This window comes from Nannospalax galili, unplaced genomic scaffold, assembly GCF_000622305.1.
Source record: "Nannospalax galili isolate Female #2095 unplaced genomic scaffold, S.galili_v1.0 scaffold960, whole genome shotgun sequence".
Lineage (NCBI taxonomy): Eukaryota > Metazoa > Chordata > Mammalia > Rodentia > Spalacidae > Nannospalax > Nannospalax galili.
In genome coordinates, this window is record NW_008348313.1 from 1949473 (window position 1) to 1969761 (window position 20289).

The 20289-nt window shown below is 48.3% G+C and overlaps 1 protein-coding gene across 9 annotated transcripts in view; it reads right to left on the reverse strand.

The window, feature by feature from the left end:
* Vrk3 (VRK serine/threonine kinase 3) overlaps positions 1 to 9176 on the reverse strand; it is a 40127-nt gene extending 30951 nt beyond the window's left edge. For 8 of the 9 annotated variants that reach the window (XR_003851418.1, XR_003851419.1, XM_008845127.3 and 5 more), the window contains exon 1: positions 9026 to 9176. The gene's annotated coding sequence lies outside the window, so the exon portion shown is untranslated. The remainder of the gene's footprint in view (positions 1 to 9025) is intronic. The other variant, XM_029569300.1, reaches the window with a different exon arrangement.
* Between the last annotated feature and the right edge of the window lie 11113 nt (positions 9177 to 20289).

Below are 20289 nucleotides of genomic sequence, written 5' to 3' on the forward strand. Positions count from 1 at the left end.
CTGTCTCAAAAAGACCTAAATAAATAAATAAATAAATAAATAAATAAATAAATAAATAAATGGATGAAGTGATATCTCAGTGCTTTTGCAGAGGACCCCAGTTCAGTTCCCAGCACCCACGTTTGGTGGCTCACAACCACCTGTAACTCCAGTTCCTCTCTTCTGTTCTCAGGAGCCTACACACACGTGACACATCCTTACACAAACATACACACTTGTGAATAAAAATGAAAGCTACAAAATATTAAAATTAAGAATAAAGTCAGTTTTGGCCAGGCCTGGTGGTACTTGTGAGAGACCTGAGTGACTCCATCTTGGATAAAACCTCCATAGGACTGACCCAGCCCTGGGCCCTGTTCCAAGAAAAACCACAATACTTGGAACCGATAGAGAACAACTCCCCCGCCAACCGTCAGTTAACCAGGGACAGGAAGGTACTAAAAGTCCAGATATCTTTTCAGATTTCCTGAAGCCAGCAGTTTATGGTTTGGCACTGAGCTGCAACCAATCAGAGGCTTGCCAGGATGAAGACCTCCTACTCCCCTACTTGCTGAACTTAACCTATAAAAACCTCTGTCTCCCAAAGCAAGGGGTCTCACGTCTGAGATCCGCTGAGTTGGTGACAGAGTGGACCCAAGCTTAAGCTTGCAACAATAAAAGAGCCCTTGTGTGTTTGCATCGGTTGGCTCCTTGGTGGTCTCTGGGGTCTTGTAAACTGGGCACATCTTGGGGGCTTGTCCAGGATCCTCAAGACCCCCCAAACCAGAGGGTTCTTGGCCGGCTGGTAAGTGTCTGTTTGTTTCTAGTTGTACCTGTCTGTGTCTGTCCTAGCTTCTGTTCTGAGCCTCGAGGCAAACTTGTGAACAGAGTGGTCAGGAGCGGTTGGAGCGGATGCGCTGGATGACCCTGACCACAAAGGTCTGGAAGATGTTCCAGACCCCGGCAGAGGGGGCAGAGGGCCCCAGACCCTGTTGATTTCTGTGAAAGGACAAGGTTGGTTGCTCCTGTAGCACAGCAGTTCACCACTGTCCTACTTTCAGTTTTTCTTCCGCATGAGCAGGGGAATTTGGTACTTGGCCTTCTGCATGTCTTTCTGGCTCTCTGTTTTGTCTTTGGTTGTCTATTTCTCTGTGACTGAGACGGATGCAATGGGACAGACTCCCTCTACTCCCCTGGACCTGGTTCTTTCACATTTTGGAGAGGTTAAGACTCGAGCCCATAACCTGTTGTCAGGAAGGATAAACTACTTTCTGCAGGTCTGAATGGCCCACTTTCAACGTGGGATGACCCTTGGAGGGGACCTTTGATCCTGCTATCATTAACTTGGTTGAGAAAATTATTCTTCAACCATGTGTAGGACACTTGGATCAAATATCATACATAGTGGTCTGGGGATATTTAGTTAATAGCCCCCCCTCCTTGGGTCAAGTCTTTTCTTCCTTTACAGAAAACTGAGGTGCTGATGGCTGCAGAATGGAAAATGAAAACCCAGAAAACACCTAAACCTGAAAACAAACCATCAGTACCATCACTGTACCCTGTCTTATGGGCAGCACAGAAGAAGATCTAATTTTTCCTCCCCCAACCCAGAAAGCACCTAAGCCTGAAACCAAACCATCAGTACTGTCACTGTACCCTGTCTTACAGGGCAGCACAGAAGATCTAATTTTTCCTCCCCCTCCCTATCCACCTCCTCCACAGGAGGTACCCCCTCCAGAACCAGCACCCTTGGTACCAGGTTCTTCACAGGCACAGGGGGGACTGGCTCAGGGGACTAGGAGTAGAAGGACAGCAACACCAGAGGGTCCAGACTCTACTGTTCTACCCCTCAGTTGCCGGCCCCACGGATGAGGCTAGCAACCAGCCCCATCACTATTGGTCATTCGCCACTAGTGACCTTTACAACTGGAGAACCCAGAATGCTCCCTTTTCTGAAAATCCTAAGGAGCTTATTAATTTATTAGAAACTGTCTTATTCACACGCCAACCCACTTGGGATGATTGTCATCAATTATTACAGGTCCTGTTTACCACAGAGGAAAGGGAACGTATCCAAACAGAAGCCAGGAAGTTAATTCCTGGCAATACTGGTGTCCCTACTACTGACCCAACACTGACTGATACTGCCTATCCACTGACCCTGGCCTGATTGGGATTATAATACTGCAGAAGGTAAGGGGAGGTTTCTGGTTTACCACCAGGCTCTGTTGGCAGGTCTCAAAGCGGCTGCTCGTGGGCCAACTAATTTGGCAAAGGTATACGTTATTAGTCAGGAACTAAATGAAAGCCCAGCAGCGTTCTTGGAGTGAATAACAGATGCCTTCCGCAAGTACACTCCATTAGACCTGGAGGCCATAGATAATATAGTGGCAGTGGCCATGGCTTTTGTTAACCAGTCAGCTCCAGATATAAAGAAAAAGCTCCAAAGAGTAGAGAGACTGGGTGAAAAGACCTTAAGGGATTTAATAACTGTGGCCAAGAAAGTGTACAATAGGGATAGTGCAGAGAAAAAAAACAGATAAAGGCAGAAAGAAGGCAGAATAAGGACCTGGCAAGGATCCTGCTGACTGCCACTGCAGATCCAGAGGACCGGCGGAGGTGTCTGAGACAGCATTGGGGAAAGGAGTCTCTTACAGTATGTGGATGACCTACTTGTGGTGACAGACAGCCAAGAGGCTTGCATGGACGGCACAGAATGCCTGTTGCAGATGTTGGGAAGCCTGGGCTATCAGGCCTCTGCTAAAAAGGCCCAACTATGCAAACAACAGGTCCAATACTTGGACTATATACTCAAAGAAGCACTACTGGTAAAAGATGCTGACAAACTGACTTTGGGCCAGAACTTGACCATCACCACACCACATGCAATTGAAGGAGTTTTAAAGCAGCCCCCAGACAGATGGCTAAGTAACGCCCGTATAATCCATTATCAGGCATTACTTCTTAATCCTGCTAGGATCACCTTCCAGGTACCAGCTGCCCTGAATCCAGCCACAATCTTGCCAGACCCAGACTTGGATGGCCCCCTGCATGATTGTGCTAGAATCCTGGCCCATGTCCACAGATTTGAGAGATACCCCATTAACTGATGCTGAAGTAACCTGGTTCACTGATGTGAGCAGTTTTGTCCAGGATGGCAATAGGTATGCAGGGGTGGCTGTATTATCATTAACCGGCATCATTTGGGCAGAGCCTCTGCCCACGGGCACTTCAGCCCAAAAGGCTGAACTTATTGCCCTAACTAAGGCACTGGTATTGGGAAGGGACAAAAAGCTTACTGTGTATACAGACAGCCGATATGCCTTTGCCACCGTGCATGTTCCTGGGGCAATATATCAGGAACAGGGCTTATTAACGGCAGAGGGAAAGATGGTCAAAAATAAAGAAAAAATCCTAAGATTGCTGAAGGCTCTCTGGCTGCCAAAGAAATTGGCAATTATCCACTGCCCAGGTCATCACAAAGGGGACGATCCGATTTCCCAAGGAAACAATTGAGCGAATCAGGCTGCTAAACAAGCTGCCCTCCAAACTGACTCAATCTTGGTCACCACACTAATTGATCCAGGTGACCCAAACCTCCCCGAAAAGCCCAAGTACACCGGGGAGGAACTGAAATGGATAAAGGGACTACCGAGGACCCAATGCCTGGAAGGATGGTGGAGGTCAGCAGAAGGGAAGCTGATCCTCCTGGAAAAATTAGGAAAACAAATGTTGGCAAAAATACACCATTCTTCCCACATGGACATCAAGAGGATGCAGGACTTAATTTGACATGCTGAAGTAAAAATCAAGGATGCTAATTTAAAGATTAAAGACATTGTCAATGGCTGTAAAGCTTGCCAACTCACTAATGCAGTGCCAAATATTAGAAACCCAGGAATCAGACTTCGAGGGAGAAAACCTGGAGCCCATTGGGAAACGGATTTCACTGAGGTAAAACCTGACAGGTATGGTTACCGTTATTTGCTAGTCTTTGTAGACACTTTTTCAGGATGGACTGAAGGCTTCCCTACTAAACATGAAACAGCTCAAATGGTAGCAAAGAAACTGTTGAAAGACATCCTCCCCAGGTATGGCTTTCCGCAGATGATAGGGTCAGATAATGGACCGGTATTTGTATCCAAGGTAAGTCAGAGTCTGGCCACAGTTCTGGGAATTGATTGGAAACTACATTGTGCATTGTGCTTATAGAACCCCAGAGTTCAGGACAGGTAGAGAGAATGAATAGAACTCTGAAAGAGACCTTAACTAAATTGACCTTAGAGACTGGTGGTGACTGGGTGGCTCTCCTTCCATTCACACTCTATTGAGTACGTAACTCCCCTTACCGGATGGGATTAACTCCCTGTGAGATCATGTTTGGAGTGCCCCCTCCCATTATTCCTAACCACCAGGCAGAGATTACTGAATTTAAAGATTGGGACCTGTCGAATGACCTCAGGGGAGTCCAATGGTCCCATAAACATGTATAGCCTAAACTACGTGCTGTTTATGAGATAGGACCCCCTCCAGAACCTCATCGATATCGACCTGGTGACTGGGTCTATGTTAAGAGGCATCAGCAAGGATCCTTAGAGCCATGGTGGAGGGGTCCCTATGTCGTCCTACTGACCACCCCCACAGCCCTCAAAGTGGATGGTGTAGCATCATGGATCCACCACACACATGTACGGCCAGCTGGCCCGTTTGCCGTAGAGGACTGCGCATCCCCAGCTTCAGGATGGAGAGTTTCAAAGGACCCCAACAATCTGCTCAAGTTAAAGCTCACCCGATTTTCAAACTGTTGACTGTGTATACTCTGTTCCCATGATAGCCGCTCCTGCTCTGGGAAGCCCGCATCAACCTATGAATCTGACTTGGGTCCTCCAAGATGTGATAGGAGGTAATATATTGTATATTGTTTCAGATCTCCCAAGTAGTGCCTCCAGCCACTTGGTTCCCAACTCTGCACTCCCGTTTAGATGCCTTCTTTGATTTCAATCCTAAGGGAGGCGCACATCTTAATGCTCTAACTAACTCTCCAGGCCCAAACAGAAAACCAGGCCGGTTCTACGTTTGCCCAGGGCCTGGAACTCCAAAATACAAGTCCCAGAGAAACAGGTGTGAAGAGGACCGTGCTACTTATTGTGCTCGATGGGGCTGTGAAATAACGGGACACATATGGTGGACCCCTCAGGGAGGAGATCTTATTAAGATAACGTGGGAGCAACCGATACCCACTAATCCTCATAAAAATGGTAGGCTCAATATTAGTTTTACTGAAGAAGGAAAGAGAGCCACCGGCTGGGAAGCGGGAAAAATTTGGGAAATAAGACTCTATGTGGGCTGGACCGAACCAGATCCAGGAACTTTATTCTCTATTCGATTAAGAGTTCCTCAGTACCAGACCGGTTCGGTCCCCTTGGGACCAGGTGCTGTTTTAAAGGTCACCCCAGAATCAATCTTATCAACCATGGCGGCCCCTCAAATAATGGCTATTCTGACAGCCAGGGCCTTCCTATAGGCAACACTGACCTGCTTTGGTGATTAATGGTCCAGACTTACCAGGTACTCAATGATACCAGGCCAGACCTCACCTCATTATGCTGGTTATGTTATTCATCAAGGCCCCCACACTATGAGGGGATTGCATTCATAGGAAACACCACCCTAGCACTGGACCAAGGCAGCTGTAGATGGGCTCAGCAGGAAGGAATCAGGCTTACGCTACAAGATGTTTCAGGATGAGGGCTAGGTATAGGCAAGCCCCCTCATGAGTACACTGCCCTATGCAATCAGACTCTGCCAGTGCTGGCCAATAACTCGTGCTTGCTACCACCAGATCAAGGGTGATGGGCATGTACTTCGGGATTAACCCCATGTGTCCATTCTAAAGTTCTTAATCAATCATCAGATTTTTGTGCTCTAGTACAACTAATCCCTAGAATTATTTATCACTCAGACCAGAATATAAATAGGGCCCTGACCAGACAAGGACCCCTTCACTGTAATTGCCAGGAAAGAGAAGTTATTACTGCCATCACCCTATCTGTTCTTCTGGGATTGGGACTGGCAGGAGCAGGTACAGGAATTTCAGCCTTGACCTTACAAAGCCAAAACTACCATAGCCTTGGAGCCGCAATAGACATGGACATCCAGAACTTAGAAAAGTCTATTTCCATTCTACAAGAATCCCTAACCTCCTTAGCAGAAACGGTTCTGCAGAATAGGAGAGGCCTAGACCCGTTGTTCTTGCAGCAGGGAGGCCTCTGTGCTGCCCTTAAGGAAGAGTGTTGTTTTTATGTAGATCACTCTGGGGTCATTAAGGAATCCCTGGCCAAGGTTAGAAAAAGTCTGGCTCAAAGACAGAATGAATATAGGGCTAAATGAGGATGGTTTGAATCCTGGTTCAATAGCTCCCCTTGGTTGACCACTTTGATTATAACCTTACTCGGACCCCTCCTCATTCTGATTATGCTCTTGACTTTTGGACCTTGCATTTTAAATAAATTGGTAGCTTTTATTAAAGAGTGGCTGGGAGCTATACAGCTAATGGGAATGTGAACCCACTATCAGTGCCTCCAGAGTCTGGGTGATGAAGAACATGAGGTGAGGAAGCGCCCATGATTGGGCCCCCAAGGTACTAGTCAGTCAGAGGGAGGAATGAGAGACCTGAGTGACTCCATCTTGGATAAAACCTCCATAGGACTGACCTAGCCCTGGGCCCTGTTCCAAGAAAAACCACAATACTTGGAACGGATAGAAAACAACTCCCCCGCCAATGGTCAATTAACCATGGACAGGAAGGTACTAAAAGTCCAGATATCTTTTCAGATTTCCTGAAGCCAGCAGTTTATGGTTTGGCACTGAGCTGCAACCAATCAGAGGCTTGCCAGGATGAAGACCTCCTACTCCCCTACTTGCTGAACTTAACCTATAAAAACCTCTGTCTCCCAAAGCAAGGGGTCTCACATCTGAGATCCGCTGAGTTGGTGACAGAGTGGACCCAAGCTTAAGCTTGCAACAATAAAAGAGCCCTTGTGTGTTTGCATTGGTCAGCTCCTTGGTGGTCTTTGGGGTCTTGCGAACGGGGCACAACATATGCTACTTGAGGCAGAAGGATTGTGGGTTCCAGGCCACCCTGGGCTACAGGGTGTGATCCTGTTTCAAAACCCCAAATGGTGCTGGTGTGGTGCTGCAAGCCTGTCACTCCAGCATTTGGGGGGTGGAAACAAGCAGATCTCTGTGAGCTCAAGGCCAGCCTGGTCTTCATAGCCAGTTCCAAGCCAGCCAAGACTACACAATGAGACCTGGTCTCTAACAGTACCCCACCACCGTCCTCTGGGGTTGGATGCGTCTCTTTCCTTGCATTTCGGAGTTGTCCCCTTATTTCCTTGTGCAGACTGCAGCCCCAACCCCATCCTCGGGTTCCCTGTTTCCTTAGTGCTTAATCCCACCTAACATGATTCAGTTTTTGGGTTTTATCTTTTTTTTTTTTTTTTTTTTTTTTTTACTGTCTCTTTTTTTTGTTTTTTTTTTTTTTTTTTTTTTTTTTTTTTTGAGACAGGGTCTCCCTTGTAGCCCCAGCTGTCCTGGAACTCACTATGTAGACCAGGCTGGCCTTGAACTCACAGAGATCCGCCTGCCTCTGCCTTCCAAGTGCTGGGATTAAAGGCGTGTACCACCACACCCGGCTCATGATTCAGTTTTTAAAAATTTATTATTGTGTGGATGACTTTTGCTTGCATGTATTTTAAGTGCACTGGTGATTACAATGCTCACAGGCAACTGGAGTTACAGTTGTTAGCTGCCATGCAGGTGCAGGGAACCGAACAGGTCCACTGTAAGAGCAGCCACTGCTCTTAACTACTGAACCCTCTTCAGCCATATTTTTCTTTTATTTATTTTTGTTGGCCTTTTTGTTTTAATGTGTATGAGAGTTTTTGTGTGTATGAAAGTGCACCTGTGCATGAAATGCTCATGGAGGACAGAAGAGGGTGTCAGATCCCCTGTTAACTGCCATGTGGGTGCTGGGAACTCACCAGATTCTGGGTCCTCTGCAAGAGCAGTCAGTGCTCTTAACTATCTGTCCAGCACCTTTCCTTTCCTGATCCCTCCCTTCCTTCTTTCTCTATTTTTTTTTTCTTTTTTGAGACAGGGCTCACTATGTAGCCCTGGCTGGCCTAGAACTACTATGTAGCCCAGGCTGGCCTTGAAATTCTGACCCTCCTTCTCTTCACCAAGTGCTGAGACTACAGGAGTGCACCATCACACTGGGCTTTACTTATTGAGACAGGGCCTCACTCTGCAGGCGCCGCTGGCCTGGAACTCACCGTACAGGCCAGGATGGCTTCAACCTGCCTGTAATCCTCCAGCCTCAGCCTCCTGAGTGCTGGGATTCTCGGTGGGAGCCAGTGTCCCTGGAGGGGCAGGCCCTTTAGACTACAGAGTTCAGAGCTAACCCCAGGGGAGGAGTCTCTTGCACGAAGCCTTACATACAGTAAGCACTCGATAAGTGCAGATGGATGAAACAAAGGGGTTCAAAGTGCCTGAGGCCCCCATCCATGGCTGCATGCGGCTCAGAATACCATGCTCAAGTCTGCCATTATTTTTCATTCATTTAATCGTGATCAATATTAACTCTGGCTTGGTATCAACGACTATGTTTCTGCTGGGTTCCAAGACTACAGCTTAGGATAGGTAAAGGCTAGACCTCTCCAGAAACTGCACTAGATAACAGCCTAGCTAACAGCCCCATTCCGCAAGGCGAAACGTAAGACGTCACAGTGAGGGCGGAGCGCCACTCATAGCCCCGCCCCCGCCCCTGTAGCCCCGCCCCCGCCCGGAGCTGTGGAAGGAACTTGGTGGGGGGGGGAGCGGAGCGTTAAGCTCGGCAGCTTCTCCCAGCGACCCTGAGGCTCCGCGGCCCCTCCATTTCCCACAGGTGACGTCACAGGCACCACGGCAGAGCCGCACCGGAGGGAGGGTCTGGAAACCTCCCCTAGCTCGACCCTCGCTCGGAACCTTTGAAGGAACTGAGACTTACCTTCTCAGCTGCCCTGCGGAAACTTCCGGGAGAGCCGGAGGCGTTGCGCGCGCATCCGGGTGTGCACCCGGCGGTTTGACAGCGGTGCGCAGGCGCTGCTGGCTTCCTCTAACTCCCGCCACTCCCGGCTATGGCCGGCTGGGAACTACATTTCCCAGACGTCTTCGCGGCATGCCTCTGCCTAGGACCGGAAAAGGGATTATTTCCTCATAGCTCACACTTAACGCTATTTTTTGGCGCTCTTCCTAATCTTACTGCGCATGTGCCAAACTGAACCCAATCGGGATGAAGCGCGGGATAGTTTCACCAATCAGCCCCAGATGGCCTGGAACTTGCTATGGCGACCAGGCTGGCCTCGAACTCACAGAGTTCATTTACCTCCGCCCCCAGTACTGGGATTAAAGGCGTGTGCCACCACGCCAGGCCTCCTTAGGAATCAACATAAAGTGTTTCCTTGGGAAGTTTCGGGAAGGTGGGTGGTCCTACAGGGTAAAGGCTGCACGGCAACTTTGACGCCTTCTACTTCTGATTGGTTCCACTCCATTTCCCAGAGTGCTCAGCGGGTGGAGCCCTGAAGGCAAGTGAAGGCACTGAGGCTGCTGGGTGGAACATCTCCTTGGAGAGGCTCCTGATACCGGAAGGTGCTCTGAGGAGAGAATCCTAGAAGTTGCTCTGAGGAGAGGCTCCAGGCCCAGGAACTTGCTCTGAGGGAAGCTCGATTGCCAGGAGTCGGGTCTCCTCAGAAGGCGGGAAGCTGCGGCGGTTTCCGGCCTCCACGTCCTACTTGAAGGTGGAGGTTCACCTGGTGGCAGCGGTGCTTCCCGCCCTCCATGTCCGACTTGAGGAGAGCGGACACCCCGCGTTTCAGAAGTCTACTGTGCTGTGTTGTGGATAGGAGGCCGGTGGGCCCGGTCCAGCCGCAGAGCCCACGTCTGGAGTCTGCTTTGAAAACCGTGTTGGCCGAATGGAGTCAGGAAGGAATTTCCGGAAACAGCATGGCCCATCACGAAGGGAAACGCAGGGCCCAGGCGCTGAACATACCATATGTTAGGGTCTGACCTACTGCAGCCCCCTCTACAGTGCAATAAGACAAGCCCTCTGTCCAAATACAGGAAGTAAGTTAATGAGCACCCTGACCATCCGCAGACAGGATGAACAGACTCCCTGCACCGATGACTGAGACCCGATTGCTGCAAGAGCTGTTTCAGCACTACCTGCTTCCCCTTTGATAATTTTAGAAGAGAAAAGAGATCCCTCATCCCGTGACCCAGACCCTGGTCGATATAACGGGCAGTTTCAACAGAATCTGTGTCACCCTGTTAAGCCCCCAGACCTCTTGTTTAAACTGTTTTCCGCTTTCCGCATTCCCAACCCCATAAACCCCCCAGCCAGCAGCCTGAAAGGCGGCAGATTCCTTTTTACCGATGAGGGATGCTCCCGGTGACTTCTGGAAATAAAGCTCTGCTTTGATTTCTGCCTGGAGTCCTCCTGAATGGCTTTTCCCTCCTGAATTTTATCTATCACCATATGATGTGAAACTGACCATAAAAGCCTCATCTGTACGGTGGATGGCCCAGGATCCAGAAGCCAAATGTTGCTTCCCTGGGGACCTCGTGCATGAGTAAGGAATAGGTGAAATTTCCAACTCTCTCCTGTGAGCCTGGTCTCTGCTGTCTGAAGAATTTTCTGCCACACTTAACCATTTCAAGCAAGTATACAGTGTATCTTGATCTTACCCACCTATGGGCTTCAACCCCCTCGATGTATAGCCCAGGTTAGCCTTCAACTTGTGACCCACCTCTTCAGTACACACACCTAACCTCTGCACATCGTCCCATGCATTGTAATTCTCTGTAGATCATATCTAATACCATGTAAATTCTGTGCAAAATTGTCGTCGTAGTAAGGTAAGGAAAAATGACAGCATACATCTGACAGGATTTGTTTGTTTCAAACTGTTTTCTACCCAAGGCTGATTGGATCTGTGGATCGAAAACCCCATATCCGCTTCCTCACTGTGGCTTAAGAAAAAAAATTGTTGGAATATTGGTGTTAGAGAAATTGCAGCCTCTGGGTTGGGGGGGAGGTAATTCACTTATCTCATTCTGTAGAGTATCAGAAATCTTAGTAGCACTCTTCTCATTTGTTCAGTTAGAGACTGCCAACAATTTTACCTCTTTATTATTTATTTTTTAAATATTTAATTTTTATTTACTGGAGTTATGGACAGTTGTTAGCTGCCATGTGTGCTGGGAACTGAACCCAGGTCCTCTGCAAGAGCAGCTAGTTGTCTAACCACTGAGCCATCCCTCCAGTGCCACATCCTCCCCTTGTGACTGAATTGGCATCCTGTCCCTGTCCAAGGCCCTGCATCTTTGCCTACAGGGTTATTTTTGCCCATGCCTAGCCTGCTGTATGCTGGGCCTCCGAGTGACTGACAGTGTGCTTCATTTCAGGACTTAGTGGCCCTCGAGGACGTGGTCATGGACTTCACCTTGGAAGACTGGGAGGAGCTGGGTCTGGCCTAGGGAGACCTGTTCTGGGCTGCAACACTGAAAAACTACCAGCACCTTTTCTTGCTCAGTAAGTGTCACCTGAGCCTGGTGTCCCAGTCACTGCCCTGCTTGGTGATCACCTGTGCCCCCGTCACCCACAGGATGAAGTTCTGGTGCTCAGAGTGGGGGAGCCCCTGCTGTCTGGTAGTGGCAGGGTCCCCGAAGTGCATGGGGAGAGGCCCCTGTAGCCAAGGATTACCCAGCCTTCATTGTGGGCAGCGCTGAGCCTGAGGAACCCTGCTCTGGCCCCTGCCTGTTCCTGCAGCCTGTTCCCATGCTTTCCTGCTTGTAACTAGAGAGCATTCCTTGGGCAGGCCATTCAGGATCCCTGTGGTTGCTGTCTCCTCCAACACTTCTTGGGACCTGTCTCACCTCTGCACTGCGACCCCATTGAACACACCGCATCCCTCACCTAGCTGGCTTGTTGCGCTGTCATGTTCTAACGATGTGCTAAATCACCTGGAATGGAAGCTTCACCAGGTGGGGACTGGTGACCTGCTGTTTTCACTGGGGTGTCCTAGTGTGTGCTGCAGAGCCTCTGCAGGTGATTTACAGTGAGCACAGGAGACCAACAGAAGCCACTGTGTCGAAACCATGCCCTGTGCCCAGTGAGCCCTGTGAGCTGTCCTACTCAGTTTTCTGGTCAGTCTATAAGGAGTTGGTCCACAACAAGGCTGTTTTGCTTTTTACTTTTTTAAAAAATATAGGCCGAGCGTGGTGGCACACGCCTTTAATCTCAGCACTCGTGAGGCAGAGGCAGGTGGATCTCTGTGAGTTCTCTGTGAGCCTGGTCTACACAGTGAGTTCCAGGCCAGCTGGCGCTACAGGGAGAACCTGACTCAAAAAGACCAAAAAACAAACAAAATATTTTATTTATTATTTTTATTTTATGTGTATGAGTATATTGCCTACATGTGTGTAAGTGCACTTGTGTTGTGCAATGCCCATGGAGGTCAGAAGAGGGCGTTAGATCCCCTGGAACTGGAGTTACAGACAGTTGTTCATCACCATGTGGGTGCTGGGACTGGAACCCAGGTCCTCTGCAAGAGCAGCCAGTGCTCTTAACTGCTAAGCCATCTCTCCAGCCTCTGCTTTCTGATTTTTTGAGACAGGGTCTTACTATGCAGCCCTAGCTGGCCTGGAACTCCCTGTGTAGACTAGCTGGGCCCCAACCCACAGAAATCTGCCTGCCTCTGCCTCCCAACCTGGGATTAAAGGTGTGTTCCACAACACGTGGGGCCCATGAGGAAGCTGGAGTGTCCCTCTTTGACAGTCATTTTGAAACTGAACTTTGGAGGGGAACAGAGGGAGCCCAGAGTTCTTGCTGGAACTTGGCCAAGGGACCCTCCTTCCTGACTTGCAGAAGGACAGCAGGACTTCAGTGTAAACCTCATTGTTCACAGGAGCACTTCCCAAACTCAGCTGTGCCAGCAGGCCTCTGCTGGGGGAACAGCCAACCTGCCCAGTCCACTGCTGTACAGCAGACTCTAGGACTGAGGCCCCAGTGCACTTCTGCCCATTCCTCCTCACTGCCACCCCATCCTCATATACCTCCCCTCTCTAATTTCCCTGTTTTGTTCTTTCCCAAGAAACAATACAGTGTTTTATCCCAAAAGATGAAGAAAGTAAAAGATCATGGGCGGTGGGGTCTCCCAGTCTGTGGGGCTCAGTCCCATAGGGCAGTTTCTCAGCTGCAGCTTGGTGTTGAGCTAAGTCTGTCTTTTTTCTGTTTTTAAACTCAGAAAGAATATATTGATCTTGACTTTTTTTTGGGGGGGTCTTTTTGAGACAGGGTCCCTCTGTAGTTGGCCTAGTACTCACTATGTAGACCAGACTGACCTTGAACTCACAGAGATCCACCTGCCTCTGCCTCCTGAGTGCTGGGATTCAAGGCATGCACCACCACGCCTGTCTAGGCCTTGACTCTTGTTTGCATGGATGCTCTTCACATCCTCCTTGGTGACAGACCTGTGCTTTCTCAGCAGACCCCCCAAGACCCAGCCTGATCTCCCAACCAGATGTCAGGAAAGAGCTGGACCGGGGTCAGAGGAAGTCCAGAAGCCACTGGCCCTGGTGAGTGGGGTGAGGTCCTAGTGTACTCTCCATGCTCAGCCGCTGCCCAGGACCTGCCAAGCCCCCCACATGCCTGCCCACACATCTCAACAACCAGCCTCAGCCATGTACACATTGCCTTCTGTGCATTCTGAGGGGCCTCCCGCTGGCCTGCCTGCTGTATCCTCTTTGGCCTTTAGTACTGGCATCCTGGTACCTCTCCAGAGCCTTGTTACCTCAAGGCTCAGCAAGGGGGTGGGGCTTCCACTCCAAATCGTTTGTCCACCTTCTGCCTTGTGACCCCTGAGCATGTGGATGCCTGGTCTACCTCTTCTACCTTCCTCCTGTCTAGGCTTGGCCACACCTGGGAGTCAGTCAAGCCCATAGCTTAATGCTGCCAGGCACACCTGCTGTGCCACCTCTGAAGTGAGGGCTGATCAGAATAAGTAGTGAGGGTTCCCACTCTGTCACCTGCCCTGGTGGAACTGTCCCCAGCAGGAGAAAGCGTGACCCAGGCACTTCATATGCACTCCTCTGTCACCTAAGGAGGGCTCAGAGCTTGAGACCTGAGTCTGACTCCACCTGTTTGGACAGTCCACAGCCCTGCTCCTCGTTTATCACCTGGAAGTTGGTGGACATGCGTCCTCTGTGGCCTCCTGCACATACCGATGTTCCATCAGGGGGACCAACCTGGACGCCTGCTCTCCACCTCTAGTTGTTTTTGCCACTTCAACATGTAGGTTAGTTCCAAGCATAGACAGGCAAACACACATGCTTATGCATGCACACATACGTGATGTGTGTGTATATATGCGTATATCTCCAGTAGTAACAGCTGTTCTGCTCTATCACGCATGTGTTTCCGTTTCCTTAGCTGACTGACCTTGTACTCCCAGGCTCCCTCATCATGCATGGTATTGGTGTAGTCCAGGTTCCTGCAGCAGTGTGAGCCAGGGCCTAGGGAGGAGAGCTAGAGCCCTTCGGGGGCTGAGGGCAGCAGTGGGGGCGGTGGTGCAGGGCGGGAGTGGCTGTGGAGCACTTCCTTTGGCACATTTTGTGCCTGGGTTAAGCGACACTGAGCTGTCTCTGAGATGTCAGTGGATGGGGAGCCACACGGAGGCGTGCACTCGGCAGATGGCTTTCCCACACTCACTGGGTTTGTAAGGCTTCTGTCTGCTGGGAACCCTCTGGTGGCTCTTCAGGGTAGAATGGCTGAAAGCTCTCCTGCACTCATGAGACTTACCTGGCTTCCCTCCCTCGTGAACAGCCTGCTGTTCAGTGAGTGGTGACCTCCCACTGACGTCTTTCTGCATCCTTGACACCCAGTGACAGTTTTTGCAAAATGAGTTTTTTTGTTTAGTTTTGGTCTTTTTGAGACAGGGTCCCCCTGTAGCCCCAGCTGGCCTGGTACTCCATCTGTAGACCAGGCTGGCCTCCAAATCTCACAGAGATCCCCTGCCTCTGCTGGAATTAAAGGCATGCAACACCACGCCCAGCTTTTTTGGTCTTTTTCAGACAGTGGCTCCTTATAACCCCAGCTGGCCTGTGATGGCACTCAGTTCTGCAGAAGGTGAATTAGGGACAAGACAGAGGCCAGCTGTCCTTGAGAACAAGAGGATGTTTGGACATTGGCAGAACATTGGCTCCCAGTCAAGGGCAGAACACGGCCTTGGGATAGGAAGAGGGATAGTGGATGGGCTTGTATTTTCCTTTCTCACAGACTGGAGCTCTGCCTCTGCCTCCTGAGTGCTGGGACTAAAGGCATGCACCACAACACCCAGCACAAAATGAGTTTTTTAGTGTTGAAGGCAGTGTTTCCTTAATTTGAGACCTTTCATCTACTTGGACACCAGAGAATCCATACTCAGAAACTCTAGGAATGCACCACATGGCCTGCAATGTTCAAGTTAAGGAAACACTTCCTCTAACATCGAATAGCCCTTTTTGTAAAAATGATCTTTGAGCATCAAGGTGCAGAAAGAAGCCAGTAAATGCAATGAGTGCAGATGCTTCTGCGGACGTCAGGAATCCACAGAGGCTGCAGCCTGTGTGTGTGCAGTGTCAGGCATTTCAGCTGAACCTCACACTTGATTCGACACCAGTTGAGTTATGCTGCATCATTCACAGTTCAACTCTGGGTTGCCACCGAGCATTCACACCAGATTCAAGCAAGGATCTGATGCAAGTGAGAAAGTCATAGCTCAGAATCTGATGCTCAGGAGAAATGCTTCAAGTGTAACATGGAAAAGGCTTGAATAGCAGAGATAGGGTGGCATGAGAAGACTCACACCAAGACAACATCCTGTGAATGCAGCGAACCCTAACCCTCCGTGTTGACTCTCCTCTTTGTAGATAGGACACTGGTTCAGGTCCATCTCGTGGGGTCTCCACAGCCTCCTTGATCAAGAGGACAGGTGACCCACCACAGTTACAGGACATTTTGAGAAATGCTCATAGTCCCCTGGAACTTAGTCGACCTAGGAGGGCAAGGAGCAAAAACTATCCTTTATGTCTCTGTAACCCTAAAGCCTTTGGCCAGAGTATACAGCTCATTTCTCGTCAGAGAATCTGCTCTGAGATAAGGCCAGATGAGTGCCGTGAGCCTGAGAAAGCCAGGCACAGCATGTCCTTCCCTGAGCACCAGCTTTCCCAAGTTGAGCACCCTGTAACAAATGCAGGAGGACCTTTAACCAGAGCACCCACCTCTTGGAACATCACTTAATTCACACAGGAGAGAAACCCTTTCAGTGCAGTGAATGTGACAGTCTTCAGGCAGAGTAAATACTTTATTCAGTGGTAGAGAACTCCTGTTGCAAAGAAGCACTTTGAGTGTAGTGACTGTGGGAAAACATTTCATTGAAGTTCATGCATTTCTAAGCATCAGAAAATCCATACGGGAATGTGGTGACTGGGGGAAAGCCGTTAGCCTGGGTGCCCAACTTCGACACCAGAGCGTTCACTGGGGAAAAGCCTCATTTTTGTCAGGAAATTTTGTGGGAAAGCCTTCAGCCAGGGCTCATGTCTTTCTCTTCATCAGAATTTGCACTGAGGAGAAGTCATTCATGTGCAGCAAATGTAGGAAAGCCTTTTCCCAGAAAGCAAGTCTTAACAGCACGAACGGATTCACACTGGAGAAAGCCTATGTCTGTGATGTGTGTGCTAGAGCCTTCGGCTGCAGTACACATCTCAACACCAGAGAATTCGTACCAGGAGAAACCCTGTTGTTGTCAAGGTTGTCACAAAGTCTTTGGGAGCTGCTCTGCTCTCCACAAGCATCAGTGACTCCACACTTCTAAAGTAGCATCAGCACTGCCTGCAGCCACTGGATGGCAGCAAATCCCATGTGTCTGCGGTGTTCTTAGGGCAACCATTGAAACCCACACACCTGCAAACTTTCTCCCTTCCCAGCAAAGCTCACTATTAACATTGAGGAGGTTTGCACAAGTGAGTTTCATTTAGACAAAACACGAAAATTGAGAAGCTGGGTAACATCAAGATTCATAGTAGACCCTGGAGCCAGTTTGCCTGAGTTAAATTTGACTTCTGTCCTCCTAAGTGGCCTTGTGAAAGTCATAAAATCTCCCAGGACCTCAGTTTCCTTACCTGGAAAATGAACACGATAGTCACCTCAGGGCCGTTGTGAGGATTGAGGAAAAGCCAAGCACTTAGAGTTGCTGCCTAGCACCTGGCAAACACTCACTGATGATGAACTATGAATGTCAGATATACCACAATACACATATTAAAAGACAAGATCTAGTCAGCTGCTTCCTGCTGCCAGTGTCCTTTTAAATTTTCCCATTTTCAAGTTTTTGCTCTGCGTCTTATGTGCCCGGCCCTTTCCCTTCCCTGCATCTCCGCTTTCTTCTAGTTTCTCTCCATAGGAATCCACAAACTCATTTTCTTTTTCTTTTTTCTTTTTTTAAAATTTAATAACCACATGGTTAGAAGAAGCATTTCATTACAGCTTTTTTTTGGGGGGGGGTCTTTTTGAGACAAGGTCTCCCCGTAGACCCAGCTGTCCTGGATTCACTATGGTGACCAGGCTCTCCTCAAACTCAGAGTTCTGCTTGTCTCTGCCTCCCCAGTGCTGGGATTAAAGGCATGCGCCACGACGCCTGGCCTTCATTACAGCTTTAACATATTCAGTAACACACTCCAGAGCAAGGATACTTCTAAGTGGCTATAAAATTTTTAGGTTCACTGTTGAATTAATACAGTTATACAGTATTGAACACAGTATAAGCCCTGTAAGACATAAAGTTGGATGAGTTTTTAACTTTTAGAAAAGATCTCTATTTCATTTTAAAATATACTGTTTCTTACAGAAAGACTCATTGTTTTTGCTACTAACACTGAGATATTGGCGTATGCATCTCTAATCTGTTTGTATCTGATTATTACTAGTCATAATCAGTTGCACTCCGATCCTTGGCGCCTGTGTATGTCTATAAAGTCATCGAGTAGATTTCAATGTTAATTTACTAATTATGTTAATTTACTAATTAACATAATGTAAATTTTTTTTGTCTTTTTGAGACAGGGTCTCTCTGTAGTCCCAGCTGACCTGAACTCACTATGTAGACCAGGCTGGCCTTGAACTCACAATGTTCCACCTGCCTCTGCCTCCCGAGTGCTGGGATTAAAGGCATGTGCCACCACGCCTGGCTCATGACATAAATTTTTATGCTTCCTTCCTCAAATATAATACATTTTTTTTAGTTTGTTAATTTCTTTTTTGTGTGTGTATATTACACAGAACATCCCAAACCATCTTATTCAACTATACACCCACTTCCCAGATGACACCCTCCCATAGCCTCCCCCCTAGAGCCCTTATACTCTGTTATCCCTGCTACTGTCTGCTGTGTTGTCAGCACCCCCAGCTGTTCCCCACTACTTGTCCATCTGGTGAATCTAGTCAGCCTATCTAGAGGTCTTTGTTTTAGGAGGGTCAGCTGTTCCTCATCTAGCAGCAATCAGTTGTCAATATTCCTTTAGATAAGATTGGGGTCTGCTGTTCATTTTCCAAGTTCTATGCTGGGTTACTCTCTGGGAGTCCCTTGGGCCACCCTGGCCAACAACTCAAAAGAAGGTATCTCCTATCTGGCATTGTTGCTTGTTATGAACCCTTTAGTGATACATATAGACTCTTAAAAAATTATATTGGCCCCTTTAATCTTTCATTATACTTTCCTTTCAGGTGTTTAAGGCCATACATTTGGTCCAGATAAACCAATTTATTTTTACTCTTAAGGTCATTTGAGGATCTGTTCCTCAGGGGTCACATGGGCTTGGGAGGAGCCCCTGGCTCCTTTCTTTTACCAGTTCAGCCTATGTGAAGCTAAGTCAAAGGTCCTGCTCAACTATGGCTGGCTTCACTTAGAAGCATGGAGGAAATGATTCCTCTGTGTTGGGCTTTCTCTTTGTAGACTGGACACTGGTTCAAGTCCATCTTATGGGGTCTCCTCAGCCTCCTTGATCAAGAGGACAGGTGACCCACCAAAATTACAGAACATTTTGGGACATGCTCATAGTCCCCTGGAACTAGTCGACCTAGGAGGGCAAGGAGCAAAAACTGTCCTTTATGTCCCTCTGACCAAATTAGTATCAGCCTCAAAGTATGTCTGTTAAACATCCAAGAAGGTTAGTTCTACCAGTGTGGTACTTTTTTTTTTTTTTGATCTTTTCGAGACAGGGTCTCCCTGTAACCCCAGCTGGCCTGGAACTCACTATGTAGACCAGGCTGGCCTTGGACTCAGAGATCCGCCTGCCTCTGCCTCCTGAGTGCTGGGGGATTAAAGGTGTGTGCCACCACACCAGGTCCAGTCTGGTACTTTTAATTACTGTGTGCCATGTAGATAAATCTTGGGCAAAGACCAATTGTGTTCAGATAAACCTTACCTAGACATATATTTCTTGATCTGCTATGTATAATTTGTCAGTAGGTTGTTGGACTAACATGGTTCCCTCTGGTTTTTAAAACTAGCTAGGCATTATTTATCTTTCGCATTGTCTAATGTCTCCATCATGGTTTCCCCAATTATGGTGTTCCCATTTTCCTCCTTTCTCCCTTAATAATACCCTTCTCTTATGTTCCTACCTCTCTTGAGCTCCTTCTTTCCCTTTATCCCCTAGGTTCCTTGTATACCTTTCCCTCCCCCCTCAAACTAGCCCAATTTTTATCCATGTCTACCTTATTAATGCCTGTTTCTTGGTGTTCTTCTCTTTCAGGTTCTTTCTTTATCTCCCTGGTTCCTTACCATTATCCTGGTTCCTGTAGTTATGTCTGGATACATACTCAGTTATCAGGATTTGGTTCTAGGATCCATATATGAGGGAGAACATACATGGATTTTTTTTTTCTGAGTCTGTGTTACTTCACTTAGTATAACAATTTCTAGTTCCATCCATTTACCTACAATTTTCATGATTTCATCTTTCTCTACTTGTTGGGAGCTGCTAGTCTATTATGTACATTGAGCTGTGACAGCCTTGTTTACTGAGTTTGTGTTATGCATACCAGTACCTAATCTGCCTATTCAGGAGGAATGTGTTTATATGGAGAGCCTCACAATACGTGACCTGGAGGCAATAGTGGCAAACAAAAAGATCAAAGAAGCCTTTGATCTGACCACTCCTTGACCCTCAGATACA